The 15,969-nt window shown below is 41.4% G+C and overlaps 1 protein-coding gene across 2 annotated transcripts in view; it reads left to right on the forward strand.

The window, feature by feature from the left end:
• The window catches only part of MAP2K5 (mitogen-activated protein kinase kinase 5), a 271,699-nt gene that overhangs the window by 184,647 nt on the left and 71,083 nt on the right, over positions 1-15,969 (forward strand). The gene's annotated exons all lie outside the window — the stretch shown is intronic.

The raw sequence follows: 15,969 nt of genomic DNA on the forward strand, positions 1-15,969 counted from the left end.
TCTTTAAGATTTTTATTGTAGAAGGGTGTTAGCACTTCAAATGTTAAGCTTTCTGTGGTTTGAAAATTGTTCCCCAGTGTGTGGGGAGAAAGAAGTGAACTGTCTAGAGGGATGAAAAATGAATCGTTTGACTGTTTTCCTCTGGTTGAAGCTCACTGTTTTTTCTGGCATCTTGGTCTGTACAGGCCAAAGTGCCTGGAGGCATGTCTGATTTAAAGGTGGTGTTGGTCTCTGCTCTTTAAGCATCTATTAACTTGCTATTATTATGCAAATAAGTGTTGTATTACACATACTAATTTATGCATGGTTAGATTATGCAGATGCATCACAAACATGGTTATTGAATAATAGGATGGGGCTCATTCTCTCTCCCATCTTTATAAGCAGTTTTAAACAAATTCTCCTGATACCCATGTGAACATTTAAAGCCCCTTCACACGCTGAAATGTCTCTTCTGTATCCTTTTTCTTTTACAGTTAAAGCCATCAGATAAATAGAGGAGAAATTGTCCAAGTTGTTAGGTTCAAGAGTGTCAGTCTCACTTTTCAAATGTGTAGGATTATTTGTTTAAACATAATCTTTTCCTTAAAGAGAAGCTCTGAAATGTAATCACTTGGCATGCATGCTCAAATTCAGTGACATTTTAGTGTATACAGCCTTGCTGCTTAGCTCTAGGTAGCCCATCAAATTAAAATCACATTTTCGGGATTTATAGCTCATTAGAATATTTATCTTGGTAAGCCTCTTATTCTGTCAGTAATTTTTAAACAATTCACTGTTTGGCCAATTTATGCAATCCCCTCATTTTGTAAATGAAGAGGCACTATACAACTTAACCTCTCAAACAAGTCTTAGTAGAAAGCTCGTAAGCCACCTAGAAAAAAATACCAAAGCTTGAGAATATAGCTGTATTCTTGAGATTCCTAATGCCTAGAGTATTTAATCAGTGAAATTTGGTATATGAGACGTCTAAGAAACGATTGCCTTTGCATTTGACAAATGAAGCTTTGGAAGACTGGTCGAATTTGGGAAGAGGCTGTCTGCCTTCCCAGTGTTGAATGTTTTCGGGACTGTGTTAAGCGTATATTTACTGGATCAGTCAAGTGGAAGTGGAAAACTCAAATGTGCTGCACTCCCTAGTTAGCAATCACTGATACGCCAGAGTGAGGGGAAAACTATTATTTCTTGGGTCATGACAGAGTATTGTCACCAAACTGGGGCTTTGAAATAATAGAAGTAGCTTTTGATGCCATCAGGTCTGTTTCTCAGGTCTCACAAACAGAAGTTTGTGCACTTCATTGTTGGCATCAGTAATGACTTTTGATGGACTTGGCATTTATTTTACAGGCTTTGTACTATATACTGAGGATTGGGAAAGGATACTTTACAAATTCTTTTTCTACCCTTACCTTTTGCCTTCAGATAAAACACATGAAGAAAAATAAACATTTTTATAGTATCTCAGGGACTGGATTATGAAACAATACCTTCTGTTTGGCCCGTATTATCTCATTTGAACCCCGAGCCACTCTGTGAGGTAGCCTCCCCTCACAAGTTGGGCAGACAGGATAGCTGATTTGCTCACTGTTGTACTGTAGCTGGTTTGAGGCCATTGAATCCCGAGGATGATGGGCAGGAGTGAATCACAAACTCTCAAGATTGGAAAGGGATCTCAGACAACGTCGAATCAGACCTCTCATAATATCTCTGAAAAGCAAACAGTTGAACATGTCTAGTGATAGGAGACTCACTAGTTTACAGAGCAGCCCTAGAGTCACATCTTGATGTACCAGGCTTAAGGACTACCTCGTCTCAATTGTTACCCACTAGTCTGCTCCTTGAACACAGGAAAGATTTTCACATACCCTTAAGGTCTCAAAGTTTTGCATCCCTTCTATCCCCAGGGATGGTGCTGAGTCAAATCAGGGCACCAGATCTCAGCTCTCCTTACTAGTGGGAAGCTGAGGAGACTGGCCTCTTTGAAAGAGCTCTAGACCAGGAGCCAGAAGATTAGGGTTAGAACCCAGCTCTGGGATTTCCCTGGTGGTGTACTCATTAAGAATCCATCTGCCAATGCAGAGGACACAGGTTAGACCCCTGCCCTGGGAAGATTGCACATACCGTAGAGCAACTTAGCCCCTGTGCCAAAACTACTGAGCCAGAACCCGAGAGCCTCAACTACTGAGTCCTTGTGTGTGGCTACTGAATGTGCCTAGAGCCCATGCTCCGAAACCAAAGAAGCCACCGTGATGAGAAGCTTGTGCACCACAACAAAGAGTAGCCCCCACTCTCTGCAACTAGAGAAAGCCCACTCACAGCAGCAAAGACCCAGAGTAGCCAAAAAATAAAAGTAAAAGAAATAAATCTTTAAAAAATGAACCCAGCTCTACCATAAGCTTCAGTCACCGCAGGCCTTAATTCTTGCTTTGTAACTCTTGGAGGCCTGTTTCCTCATCTCTAAAATGAGCCTGTCTGATTAGAAGCATGCAGAGCAGATGAGATTATGGATATGAAACCACTTGGGAAAGTACAGAGGGCCACCCTACTGGCCCTGATGTGGGACTGTAGCACAAAAGAGAACTTATAATCGTCAACCAAAGGTTGCAAGAGGATGTGTACGCAACCTGCCAGCTGCAGCTGGAGCAGAGCGTAAAATGAGCAGAAGGGAAGGAGGGGAGGAGAGGCCAGCTTCCAGACTCATCCTTCCCCCAGCCCAGCGTCAGCGCCGCTGACAGCATCGTTAGCAGCGTCTCCTCCTGCCGGTGACGCGGAGTGTACCCGGTGGGGATGCAGATGCAGGAGGGGTGCTAGGAAGATAGCCGGAAGAGTCAGTGGCCTGGGAACCACATGAAGGTTACAGGGCTGGATTTTCGTTGAAATAATCATTCTCCAGGAAACTTTATTGTTTGGGGGGTTGGTTTTTATTTGTTATTTGAAAGCACTATCTATTTTAGTTTCCCTTAGGCCTTAAAGTTGTGTAGCCTCATTGGCATGCAGTTTAGGGCTCTATGGGAAAAAAGGCTAGAAGTTATAATTACCCAGTCTTATGACTACAGTTTATAGTAGGAGGAACAATGACGTCGGAACCACTAGCACCTTTCCGACACTGAGCCCCAGAGCACTCGCTGTTATGTGACTCAGGCTATACATCCCAGGCTATACACCTGCAGGATGGGATGTATACATTTCCAGCCTCCAGGTGAGCAGGCTGAGTCTCTGGGGCTCCAAGGCGTCTTGCCTTGGGGATGAATTGGTACAGTGAGAGCCGAGACTCGCAGGTGACTAAACGAGATGACTGGATCTGTGAACTCTGATTTTGGTTGACTGTTCAAACCACCGCCCTTTTGCCCTCTCAGCCCCACCAAGCCCTTCTCCTCACTCACCTTCTCTGCTCTCGGCAGGCCTTCTGTGTAGATGAGAAGGGTTGTCCCATGGAAGATGATGGCAAAACCATTCCCCTGGAGCCTCCTGGCTTTTCTCACCATGTGTTAGCAGAGTGACAGGGGGTCTGGAGGCCTTGGAGCTCTCACTGACCCCAGTGCCGTTCAACTCTGGGTGCCTGTGAAGCATATTCTGCAATAGCATAATGAAAAATCATGGTTTTAAACATCTGGTAAAGAGATAGTATCTCAATTTCTTGAACAGTTTAGCTGTAATACTCTTTGGGAACAATGGGTGGGAGCTGTATGTAGTTAATCGTGTACATCCAAATCCAGTTGACTTAAAAAACACAATGGTGGGCAATGGTTGGTTTAATGACACCGTAATTTAGGGGAAACCAAAGAGATTGCTTTCTAAAAATTGTTGTCCTTCATTCAGACTTTACAACCAGTGCCCTGCACTAGGGCAATAGTAAATCCATTAAGGAGACTTCTCAAGGGTTATGTCGGCTCTGACATTTGAAAATTTGGTAAGCAAGATGCCACGGGAAAGTGAAGATAATATGGATACACATGTGTTTAAGGTACTTTTGCATGTATAAAAATGTACTTCTTTTGGCTACATTTCCTGATCTTAGTTAATAAATTACATCAAAATGACCTGAAGTTAAAAAAAAGGAAAAAAAATCTGAGCAAATAGTGCCCCTGGTATTGTAAAGCTTTGAATGTTTTCACACCCCATTAATTTATTACTTCTCTTTCTTCATCTTTAAATTTCATTTTTTTTTTCAAAAATTCCGACTCCCCGCTGCTGCAGTGATTTTCATCTTGTTGTTAATTTTCCCTGCTCCATATGGAGCTCCAGACATTTCACCTGGAGGCTGTACTAGATTTTGCTGTAGTGATCGTACTTCCGGAGGCCAAAACTGTCATTTAGGGTTCCTGGTGCATCTGTCTGCGCCAGGCTTTTCACTGGCATGGGAGAGTGTGAATAACAAATTGGATGCACCTGAGATTCAGATGATTAGTGTGTTTTGTGAATCTCCACGACTTGTAAGCAGATAGCTCTGGGGGTGGCGGGGAGGGCCGAACATCGACTGTGGGTGAATCTGTACTCACACCTTACATTTGGGGCTTTTCAAGGGAAGTGCAAACATCCTAGGCAGCCTGGGTGCAGAGAGAGTAACAAATATTTCATCCTGCCTTGTCATTGATTAGAAAAGAGCCTTTAATTTCATTTCACCCCATGTTGTGATTAATTTGCATTCTTTGTCAGAAGTTAATGGAGTTTTTTATGGTTCACTCTGAAATCCTTGAAGACATCAGACTTGATCTGATGTTTATACAACCGCCAGCGGAATTTTTTCGTTTGATTGATGGCAAGCTTGATGTTATTCCAAACGGCTTTTTAAGCTGTTTTTAAGAATTATTTGAATAAAATTCAAGCAAGATATTGTTGTAACGATCAAGATTATCTGTTAAAAATCTGTTTCAAATAAAGAAGATGATAAGTAGTAAAAAGGATCAAAAACATGAGATATAGTACATGGTGATGTTATTTGTTAAAATACATAAGAATGGCATTCAAATAAAATATTGCAGTATGTAGAGATCACTTTTATTGAAAAAAAATACCATCATCTGACCAAATAGAATAATTAAGGCCAAGGTAGAAGGAATGTCTGCATCTTGGGGATTAAAAATCTTTACAAGTGGCGATTCTCATTTATTCTGCCACCTTTTGCCACCAGTGTACAGAGTAGAGATCTACTGTTCTTAACTCAGGGAGACAGGGTCTGTCAGGCCTGTTAGCTGAACAAAATGATGACATATTACTTGTCTCAATAAAGAGGCATTCTTAAATCCCAATACAAGTTAAACATAAGTGGATAAGAGGATTTTAAGTGAAAGATATGTATTCTTAATAGTGTAATGACTGGGCTTTTTCACAAGATAGTACAGAAATGAAAATATCCTGTTCTTAAAAAGCAAAAACACCCCACTTGTTCATGGGTTAGAGGAAGGTCTGTTCACCCCTTGTACACTGTATATCAAAGTATGAAGGAAGCTATGGCGGCATGTGCTCAGAACCCCCTGCTGCTGACCAAGGAAATATGTTTTGCAAATGCTTTTTGATTACTAATACCATTTGTTTGATTGGGGGACTGCCTTGCTTCAGCAGGTTCTGGCTTTGCTGTGACTGCTGCTATTGAGACTTACTCATAGGTCAAAAAGCTACTTATCTGAGCACTTTCACTTAAAACAGATTAATTTATTTGCTGTATCTGAAAGTTTGCTAAGTAATTGGGTGGTTTTAATGGAAGTTACTGCTTTCTGATCCTTGTATTAACATGATCTAAGGTCCTTTTTATTATACGCAATCCATATTATTGACCACAGTTGCCCTGTTTTCATTTAAATGTAAGCAGCTTGTCAAGTAGAAAATATTTCGTTTAACTTGGCTTGGAAACCTGCTATTTTAATATGTGTAAGTTTTTTTTTTTCAATTGACAGACTGTCTTTTAAACATATGTTTATTTTGTAGTAATAAATTGTGTTCTGAATAGAGTATTTTCTCATAATAAAGTAAAAATATATGTTCTTAAAACTATTTTAAAATAGTAAATGTTTTTCAAAAGTTAATGTCAAAATACAAGAGTTTTTTACTCCTAATTTTATTCATGTTTTAAATTTCTTTGAGTATATTACTACTGATCCTAACTTTGATAATTTCATGTTGTTTTATATTTATTGTTATATTCACACTATTGCTATCACTATCTTATATATGTATTAATATACTGATTACATCTAGACCAACCTAATATTGCAAAATTAAACCTAAAAAGCTTGCCTTTTTTGAAAAGAGGTGTTCAGAATCTATCCTTTGTTGCATGAACTTTTTGAATTTGAATGTAAAGGATTTTAGTAAATTTAAGTATCCAGTTTTTTCTGTGAGATCTCTAGTCAAAGAGAAAAGTAGCAGGGGGTAATTACCCCAACTTCAAATTATAACCTTTAATTGGCAAGAGTCCAAAAGAGTGATATGTGTGCAGTTTTATTTTTTCAAACAGATTTCTAGCTTACATGTTTTAATTCATTGTTTATTTTCACCCTCACTATTTAGGATATAGACATTTAAAATATACTGACATTTGAAGCCATAAAATCAGATTTTATGTTCCATAAATGCAGAGGTGAAATTTAAGTGATATGAAGATGTTTGCTGATGCACATTTGCTTCTTCCCAGGAATTTTTAAATTGCCTCTGTCAAATTTTTCTCCCAATGCCTATTTCATACTTATAAAGATATTTCATAATTTTATTTGCTTAGCCTATCCTGAAGACGGGAGGTGGGTTCCCAGTATATCTTTAAGATAGAGCAGAAATGGAAGAGAAATCATCCCCCAAATGTGGGTAGCTTAGAAATGTGAAACTTTCAAGATAAATTACTTGTTAATACCTCAGCTAGGTTAGTGATTCCTGTCTTTGTTTTTTTTTAAGGCACTAACCCAATGTTGGTTTGTTTCTATAGCACCTACTAAACTATTTTATGACATACATTTCAGTTTTCTTGAACACGTATTTGTCACTGAGCATCTACTCTGTCCAGGCACTGTGCTAAGCACTGGGAGTAGAGAAATGAAATACGTTGTCCCTGCTATCAAAGCATCTAATGCAGTGGGCAGGAAGAACATAAATCAATGGCAGTTGATATAAAAGGAACCCTACAGGAGATGGTGTGCTCCAGCCTAACGAGTCAGAGGTCAGCTCACTTGAGGAAGCCACGGCTTCACAGGGTGGATGATGCTTGAGCTGAGGCTCTAAGGCTGTTGCTGCTAAGTCGCTTCAGTCGTGTCCGACTCTGTGCGACCCCATGGACTGCAGCCTACCAGGCTTCTCTGTCCATGGGATTCTCCAGGCAAGAACACTGGAGTGGGTTGCCATTTCCTTCTCCAGTGCATGAAAGTGGAAAGTGAAAGTGAAGTCGCTCAGTCGTGTCTGACTCTTAGCAACACCATGGACTGTGGCCCACCAGGCTCCTCCATCCATGGGATTTTTCCGGGCAACAGTACTGGAGTGGGGTGCCATTGCCTTCTCCCGAGGCTCTAAGGCTAGAAGGATGGAAAAGAACTCCAGGCATTCTAGTCAAGAGAGTCATTTTCTCTATCCTTAAGATAAAGGTCTGACACAGCATGTTGTACTTGGTTTCCTTGCAGTACTTCAACTCAGTAAGTTCACTACTGCTGCTATTACTTTGATCTCCCTCATAGTTTGGGAATTTCCTTAGATGACCTCTAAAACAACACAAGGAGGGAAAGAAGTAAGAAGGGGAGGGAAGAATGACAGAGGAGAGAGGTACTGTATCAGGATGGAGCCAGCACATGTAGCAGATCCAGATCATGAACTTGGGCTTGAGAATTTCATGAGTCCCTTTGAGATGACTGAGAACCAATCTGAGGTCAGAAATCATTACATTTTTAAAATTTTTACTCATTTATTTTGAATTTTTGTCTGTGCTCGGTCTTCATTGCTGGGTGAGGGCATTCTCTAGTTGCAGGGAGTAGGGGCTACTCTTTGTTTTGGTACATGGGCTTCTTCTTGCAGGGGCTTCCCTTATTACAGAGCACAGGCTTCAATAGTTGCTGCACGCAGGTTCGGTAGTTATGGCTCAAGGGCTCTAGAGCATGGGCTCAGTAGTTATGGCGCATGGGCCTTCATTTCTCTGAGGCATGTGGAATCTTCCTGGATGAGGGATCGAACCCATGTCCCCTGCATTAGCAGGCAGGTTCTTAACCACTGGACTCCAGGTAAATCTAGAAATCATTGCATTTTAAGGTTTCTACCCCTAAGGTCCAGACTTCCCAGGTGGTGCTAGTGGTAAAGAACCTGCCTGCCAATGCAGAAGACACAAGAGATGTGGATTCAGTCCCTGGGTCAGGAAGATCCCCTGGAAGAGGGCATGGCAACCCATGCCAGTATTCTTGCCTGGGAAATCCCATAGACAGAGAAGCCTGGTGGGCTACAGTCCCTGTCACAAAAAGTCAGATATGACTGAGCACTTAGCCTACAGTCAGTTGGCACATGCCTCTAAGGGGTTCTCTGCCACCCTTTATGAATTTGACTTGGCTAGACTGCTGGGGAGTTGGGGGGGTTGTCATGATCAAATGACCTAATACCTAAGAGAGCCCTTTGAAAAATATAAGTTGGTAAACAAGAGCAAGGTAATATTAGTATTATTTATATTTTCAGAAAGTACTTTAGGGATTTACCCACGTAGCTCTGAAAATATATGACCATGTCTCACTTCAGGTAGGACTAAAATGAATTACTTTTCTGATCCCATAAGAGCCTTCCTTTACAGTCTTTCTTTTTTCAGTTATAATCTATCATTAACAATCAGTCATTAATATATAGAATTATATGCAGAATATAGTAATTTTTAATTCAATAACTGGGGACCATTATTCTTCTACAATTTTTAAATAAGCAGTTTAGCCCAGAAATAGAATTGAAGCTTGAAGTAGAGAATTTGGTGCCCAGTCTGGCTTTTACGAGTGACGTCACTGCCTTCTTTCCTTCTGAGACTTGTGGTCTAGAAAGCCGGTCATTTTTTCCCCCTTTGGTTTCATTGGTGCTACTTAATGGTAGCATAGAATTGCAGGATGTGAGGCGATCTTACAATGGTCTAGTCCAACTCATTTACTTTACAGAGGAGAACATGGGGGTCCATAGCTGTTAAATGACTCACTGATGATTACCAGATATTTGGCAACAGAATCAGACTGTCTCCCACTCTGGAGGGCTGGGGTGCAGGGAGAAAGTGAGAAAAGGCACCCAGGGTCTTTGAGCCCAAATGGCTATCCTTATTTTACACACCCATCCACTCAGGTACTGCCTCCAACAGGCGTGTCTTCAGAGATGGAAATTACTGTCCTAGGATGCTCCATACCTGCTAGGTAATTGCTGATGGATACGGATCCCTGGAGGGAAAGTGGTCCTCAACAGCAGCAGTAACAGCAGCAACAACGGGCAAAGACATCAGCTTTTATTGTACTCCAGTGTTTTATTTAACAACATTCAGTATAGAAAACTTAGGTAGATTTGGAGCGAGGGGCTCATTGGCATCCAAGTTAAAAGGGGGGCAGGCCTGGCCAAGCTTTGTTTGAGTACAGATTACTTTTCAGATGTTTAACAGTTCTGGATTAATGCCTGGGGGCTTGGGAATTCTTCCTCAACTAAAATGTTAGTGATGCTCAGAACCCAACCCTCTTTACTGCCAATGAAACAGACAAGCTAAGTTCATTAAAAAATCAATGAGTTGCCTAAAAGGAGCAAAGAGCTGATTCGATTTAAGCCTGGAGATTGCCCAGGACACACCAGGTGGAAAGAAGGGTCACAGTGACTGCTAGAAGCTAGGAGAGGAGGCAGTTGTCTGTTTATGCACAGAGCCAAGGTATCAAGGGAACCTAAGGCAACCAATTAGAACCAAGTGTGGCCTCTTATGCTATACACTGTCAGGGTCTATAGGTGGTGACCACCATGTAGAGAGGGCAAGGAAGGCTGGGGAATGTGACAGTCTTATGAGGAAGGAAGCTCAGATGAGGAGAGAAAGACCAAAGATGGGAATGGAGTTTGTTTTATTTCCTGTTTAGAAGTTCAGAGAGCATCATTCTGGGCATGAGGAGACCTTGACTAGTTTGGTAAAATACAGTAAACAAAAGAACGTTCCCATCTAAAGGTCTCCCTGCAGCCCCTGCGCTTTGGACAGCCCTGTACCTCCTTGGTAGCCAACTGGAAATGTTCAGTGACTCAGAGCAGAGGTGACCGGGGCACAGCAAGCAACACACCCAGCGAATAACAAGTTAAATCATTGTCAGTATATGGTCTCTGCCCAGTGGCTCATACAACATTTGGCAAACAAGGACTGAAAAATGCTGGGCTAGATACATCTGTGGTCTCCTTTCATTTTTTTTTTTTTTTTTTTTTACCACACTACATGACATGTGGGACCTTACCTCCCCAGCCAAGGATCGAACCCATGTCCTCTGCATTAGAAGCACAGAGTCTTACCTTAACCACTGGACCACCAGGGAAGTCCCTGCTTTCATCTTGTATGAGCAGTTTCCTCCTCTTTTCCACACCTTCAGCCACCTTTCTCATCCCCATCTCCTAAATCCTCTCTTAAAATTTATTGAAACTTTATTTTGCCTATATCAAAATATGAGAGGTGTGAACCAAAACTCTGAAACAGAAGTCAAGCTTTCTTTAGTTCATTCTAAATCTGTGACTTCTTCTCTTTAAATCTATTTTGAATTTACAGTCACGCCAATAAGGCATTCGTTAATTGACATGGTTATGTGTGACTGTATTTCAAGGTTTTCTTTTCTTTCCTAATCCTGTAAGAACCACGTATTGGCTACAATTACAGCTTATCTCAGAATCTCAGCAGGCCAAACCATGTTGTCAGATATATCATATTTGTTTGGGTTTTTTGTTTGTTTGTTTGTTTAAGGAGCAATATGTGGAGTCTTAGCTCACAAAGAAAACCTTCCTTGCAATACCTGAAAACATGACTTGTTGTGGGCCTCATGGGGAAGCTGTCTTAGAGATTTACAGCATCCTGAATCCATCGAACTATATTTCATACAAATATTCAGTGGCATACAGAGGTGAGTGTACGCCCTGTGCTTAAGTCTCACCTCTGCCGCTAAGTTTCAGGGAACTTAAAGAGTCCCTTTGTTTTTGTGGGCCAGCAAGTACATATCTTACCCATCATCTTGGTCCTAGAGTCTCGTAAAGTGACTGGCAGTAAGATCTTCATACACACATATGAATTGATAATTCAGTCTAATTTTACTTTTTTACATGTTGGCATAGCATGTTTTAGAATCAGAAGAAACTAAGAATCAGTTCACATACTTAGGCTTTAAATTAATAATTTCATCACCTTCCATTGTCCATACTTCCACTCTGCCCTCGCAGGATCAATACCTGAAGAATAAAGCCTTCCAAGGAGACTCGATATTTGTCTTCAGATATTTGAGGATTCTCTGTAAAAAAAGGATGTGGATTTGCAATGTTAGGAGGATAGAACTGGAATAGGAGGTAGGATGGGCAGTCAGAAAATGCGCGGACTCCCCATTACTGTACGTATTCAAACAGAAACCCGATCAGCCGGGGTGTAATGATGGAAGGATTCAAGAGTCAGATGGGGTGGAAGCAGGGTCAGATTAAAGAACCTTTTGGGTGGCTTTCAGACACCAAGTCTATGAGTCTCCTTCAGCCAAATGAAAGACTAATGCATTTTCTGTCAGTTACAAGGGAAAGACCACAGGTAGAAACTTCATCAGACTTGTCTAGATGCTGTAATTAGTTTAATCATCTGCTCATTTTGACTCTCAAATACTCTATCAGTATGAAACAGATAAGAAATAGAAGAGTACAAGAAAGAAGTAATTTTTTTTCCAGCCCAAAACCTATACATTTCTCTGTTTCGCTCCATTGAGCCAACTATGTGATATGGCTATCAAAAATGTGAATACCCTTGTAGCCTCTGTGAGATTCTACCAAGTACAGTGTCCACAATCAGGTGATCTAAGCCAGTGCAAGGTATGTGTTCAGGCATAGGCATTGCACTTTATGAGGAATGTGCCTGTACAGCACCACATTCAGAGAAAGGTAGCTTCAGTGGAGAATGTGAAATCATGCCTGGGTGATTCTTCCAGAAGTTTCTGGTTCAGGTCACAGAAAACCTAGCTCAAAGTTGCCTCGGTCACAGGGGAAATTTATTGAAATACATGACCGAAAAGCTAAGTATTGCTGGTTTTAGGTAGAACCTTATCCAGTAGTTCACTTTGGGCTCTGACCTTAGTAGGCTTCTGCCTTCACAGACCAAGAATGACTATAGAGCTTCTGAGGTGACCTGCTTTTCAGTTTAGACGGGAAGAGCAGGTCTTTTTCCCCTCAAGCAGCCAGAGGCAGTAGGTTTCAGTTTGATTGGACCAGTTTAACTCCCTGAACTTGGGCCGTGTAGGCGATGCCGAGTAATTTAAGACTGGGCTACATGCCCCACCTCTAAAGCTGGGGTTGAAGTCATCTTCCCATGAAGCTCATGGGTTACTTAGAGACAAGGGGATGTTTGTTGGCATGCCATTACTAATGGAAGGGAGATGGATAGAGGCCAGCCAAAGATAGCAAATGACCCTAGGAAGAAAATGGGATGTTTGTTGAGGAAAGAAAACATTGTTAAGACATGACAGCCGTTTTGAAATATGTGAAAAGCTGTCTTTAGACTTAATCACTGCAGCTCCAGACCATGATCCTATCTTATAGGAAGACATATTTGAACTCAGAATAAGAACAAATTTCCTAACAATTCAAGCTACCCAAGATAGAATCATTGGAATCCTGGCACTGGAAGTCTTCAAGCAAAGACAGGATGGCTGTCTGTCAGAAAAATTATAAAGCTAATTTCTACGTGAAACAAGGAATTAGACTAGGTGACTTCTAACAGCGTTCTGGATTCTGTGGCATGTGGAGGATTTAACCTAATAGAGATGCATCCTAATGAAAAACCCTTTCAGATATTTTGCCACACTAACGAAGATCATGGCATCTGGTCCCATCACTTCATGGGAAATAGATGGGGAAACAGTGGAAACAGTGTCAGACTTTGATTTTTGGGGCTCTAAAATCACTGCAGATGGTGACTGCAGCCATGAAATTAAAAGACGCTTACTCCTTGGAAGGAAAGTTAGGACCAACCTAGATAGCATATTCAAAAGCAGAGACATTACTTTGCCAACAAAGGTCCATCTAGTCAAGGCTATGGTTTTTCCAGTAGTCGTGTATGGATGTGAGAGTTTGACTATTAAGAAAGCTGAGCGCCGAAGAATTGATGCTTTTGAACTGTGGTGTTGGAGAAGACTCTTGAGAGTCCCTTGGACTGCAAGGAGATCCAACCAGTCCATCCTAAAGGAGATCAGTCCTGGGTGTTCATTGGAAGGGGTGATGTTGAAGCTGAAACTCCAATAGTGTGGCCACCTGATGCGAAGAGCTGACTCCTTAGAAAAGACCCGGATGCTAGGAAAGATTGAGGGCAGGAGAAGAAGGGAATGACAGAGGGTGAGATGGTTGGATGGCATCACCGACTCAATGTACATGAGTTTGGGTGAATTCCGGGAGTTGGTGATGGACAGGGAGGCCTGGCGTGCTGTGGTTCATGGGGTCGCAAAGAGTCAGACACGACTGAGCGACTGAACTGAACTGATAGCAGATTTATTTGACCATAAAAAGTAGAATGGTCAAAGGCCTTTCTCAGAAAAAGCAACACCTCCTCCTTCCCCTCCCCCCCCCCACACACAGAGAACAGATATTCTTAAACTAAGACCACACCTTTTTTTGTAGCAAAGAAAACAGTTTGATGTAGCAGACATCTCAGATCTTCTTTGAAATGGAAGTACTCAATGGACTCCTCGGCCAGACCTTGTACTGTGAGGGAAAAAGTTGGTTTTTGCAGCTCACATTTGTCATGTTGAATTATGATTCTCAGCTCCTGCTTTTCTCACAGAATTTAGGTCTGAATATTGAAATTCTCATTTATTTGCCCCGGAAATGATTGACTCTGGCTCCTGCACCCCTGGGTAGGGGAGGACATGAGCTGTGTCAGTTTTAAATATACAAGGGATAAAAGAGCACAGGCCGTCAGGTCCTTTTCTTCCTGCCCGCTGACCGGCAGACCTGGCACGTGAATAATAGCTGCGCTGCACCTTGCTGCTCCAGCTGTTGTGTGTCGTGTGGAAATGCGTTGTCCTTGATGCTCGGGACGCAGTAAGAGCCAAGTGATCTAATTTATGGCTGTGATGATTTTCTGCCTGGTCCCATCTGAGCTGTGCCCTCCTCTAGGCACCTTAGAGCCTTTCTGTCGGCCCCAACTGTTTGTCAAATTCAGGGATATCTATTTTGAACTTTTCAAAACTGGTCACTCCAGAATGCAGCACCCTGGCCCAAATTCGGGGTGTGAGGCAGGGAGAGCGTGCCAGTGAGTGGATCTTAGGACACGGGGATCACAGTGACCTCTTATACTTTACTGAGTGACCCCTCACTGAGTCCTCTTATCACTCGTGTTTAAGTCATTTATTTGTATTTAAATAAGTGATATAACTTACTTTTTGTTTTTGTTTTGTTTTGTCCTAACAAGCTATGCTGATAGATTCACAGGCATGATTAGAGCTTGAACAAGGACAGAGATTGATGAATAGGGGAGATAGAGCACAAGTGAACTATATTTGTTCATTTTATATTGCTAGAAATAATATGTTTTATTCGTTTATTTTATCTCATAATACATTCAGTTAATCTGAAAATATCAGTTTGCCAAGATTCCCATTTACAGTTAACTAGGGTAAATTTTGTCCTGTTCCTTCTCAAAAAAACCAGCACTTTGTTTAGGCACTTTTATTTTAAGTTACCAAGCATTGTGTATTCAGTTTGTAAGGGATTCCCCTGGTGGCTTGGAGGTAAAGAATCTGCCTGCAATACAGGAGAGCAGGTCAGATCCCTAGGTCAAGAAGATCCCCTGGAAAGGAAATGGGCAACCCACTCCAGTATTCTTGCCTGGAAAATCCTATGGACAAAGGAGCCTGATGGGCTACAGTCCATGGGGTCTCAAAGAGTCAGACAGGACTCAGCAACTCAGCAACAGCAATAACAATTCAGTTTGTGGTCATGTGAAAGTGATATTTTTCTCTCTCTCTGAGGGCTTTTTGAGATTTGGGCACTTTTTTTTTTATAATTTCTGATGGGTTGGAGGTGATGCGACTCCGTTTCAGCACTCAGCACAATACCAGGTATAGTCAGACCGAATGTCTGTGTTAGTTCACCCTCCAGTAGGAAAAACATCTGTGCCTGAGTGGGAGACTCCAGGGGCGGGATGGATGCTTGGGCCCCTCTAGCTTATCTTTTCTAGACAAGAGCCCTAAGCCTAGTGAAAGGAGGGAGCTTCTGAAGCCATGAGAATCAGACAGGAATTCCAGGAATCTTTCTGATTCCAAAGCTTATGCATTCCCCCTCCCTTACTAGTTGCCTCATGAGTCAGCAGTCAATTCAAAGCCAGGTTCGGTGACCTTGGGCACTTTTCCCCTCTGAGCCTCAGTTTCCCTAACAGCAAAATGAGTAGATTAAACTAGGTCTCAGAGGTCCCCATCTATTTAAAAAAAAAAAAAAAAATGGGTCGTCTTTCTTCATTTAGAATATAAAATCTGTTTGCTATAATACTTGTTTATATTAATATTTAGCCAGAGTTCTAGCTTAGTGCATCTGATTTGAAAAGAGAGCCCTTGCAAAATAACTACAGTTCTTAAAATTTGACGTTTAAAAAGAGAATAGAGTTCAGCATCAAAAGCTAGAATGTGATACCAGGAGCACAACAGATAAAAACGGTATTCTTTTAAAATTCCAGCCGTATGATTTAATTTTATATTTCTTTTTTTTTTCTCGCTATTTAAGAGAAAATAACATAAGCTTGAAAAGCAGTAAATATGTAAAGAGAAAATTTGTCAACTGATATTGGAAGATCTGACCCAG

The sequence above is a fragment of the Bos javanicus genome, chromosome 10 (genome assembly GCF_032452875.1).
Source record: "Bos javanicus breed banteng chromosome 10, ARS-OSU_banteng_1.0, whole genome shotgun sequence".
NCBI lineage: Eukaryota > Metazoa > Chordata > Mammalia > Artiodactyla > Bovidae > Bos > Bos javanicus.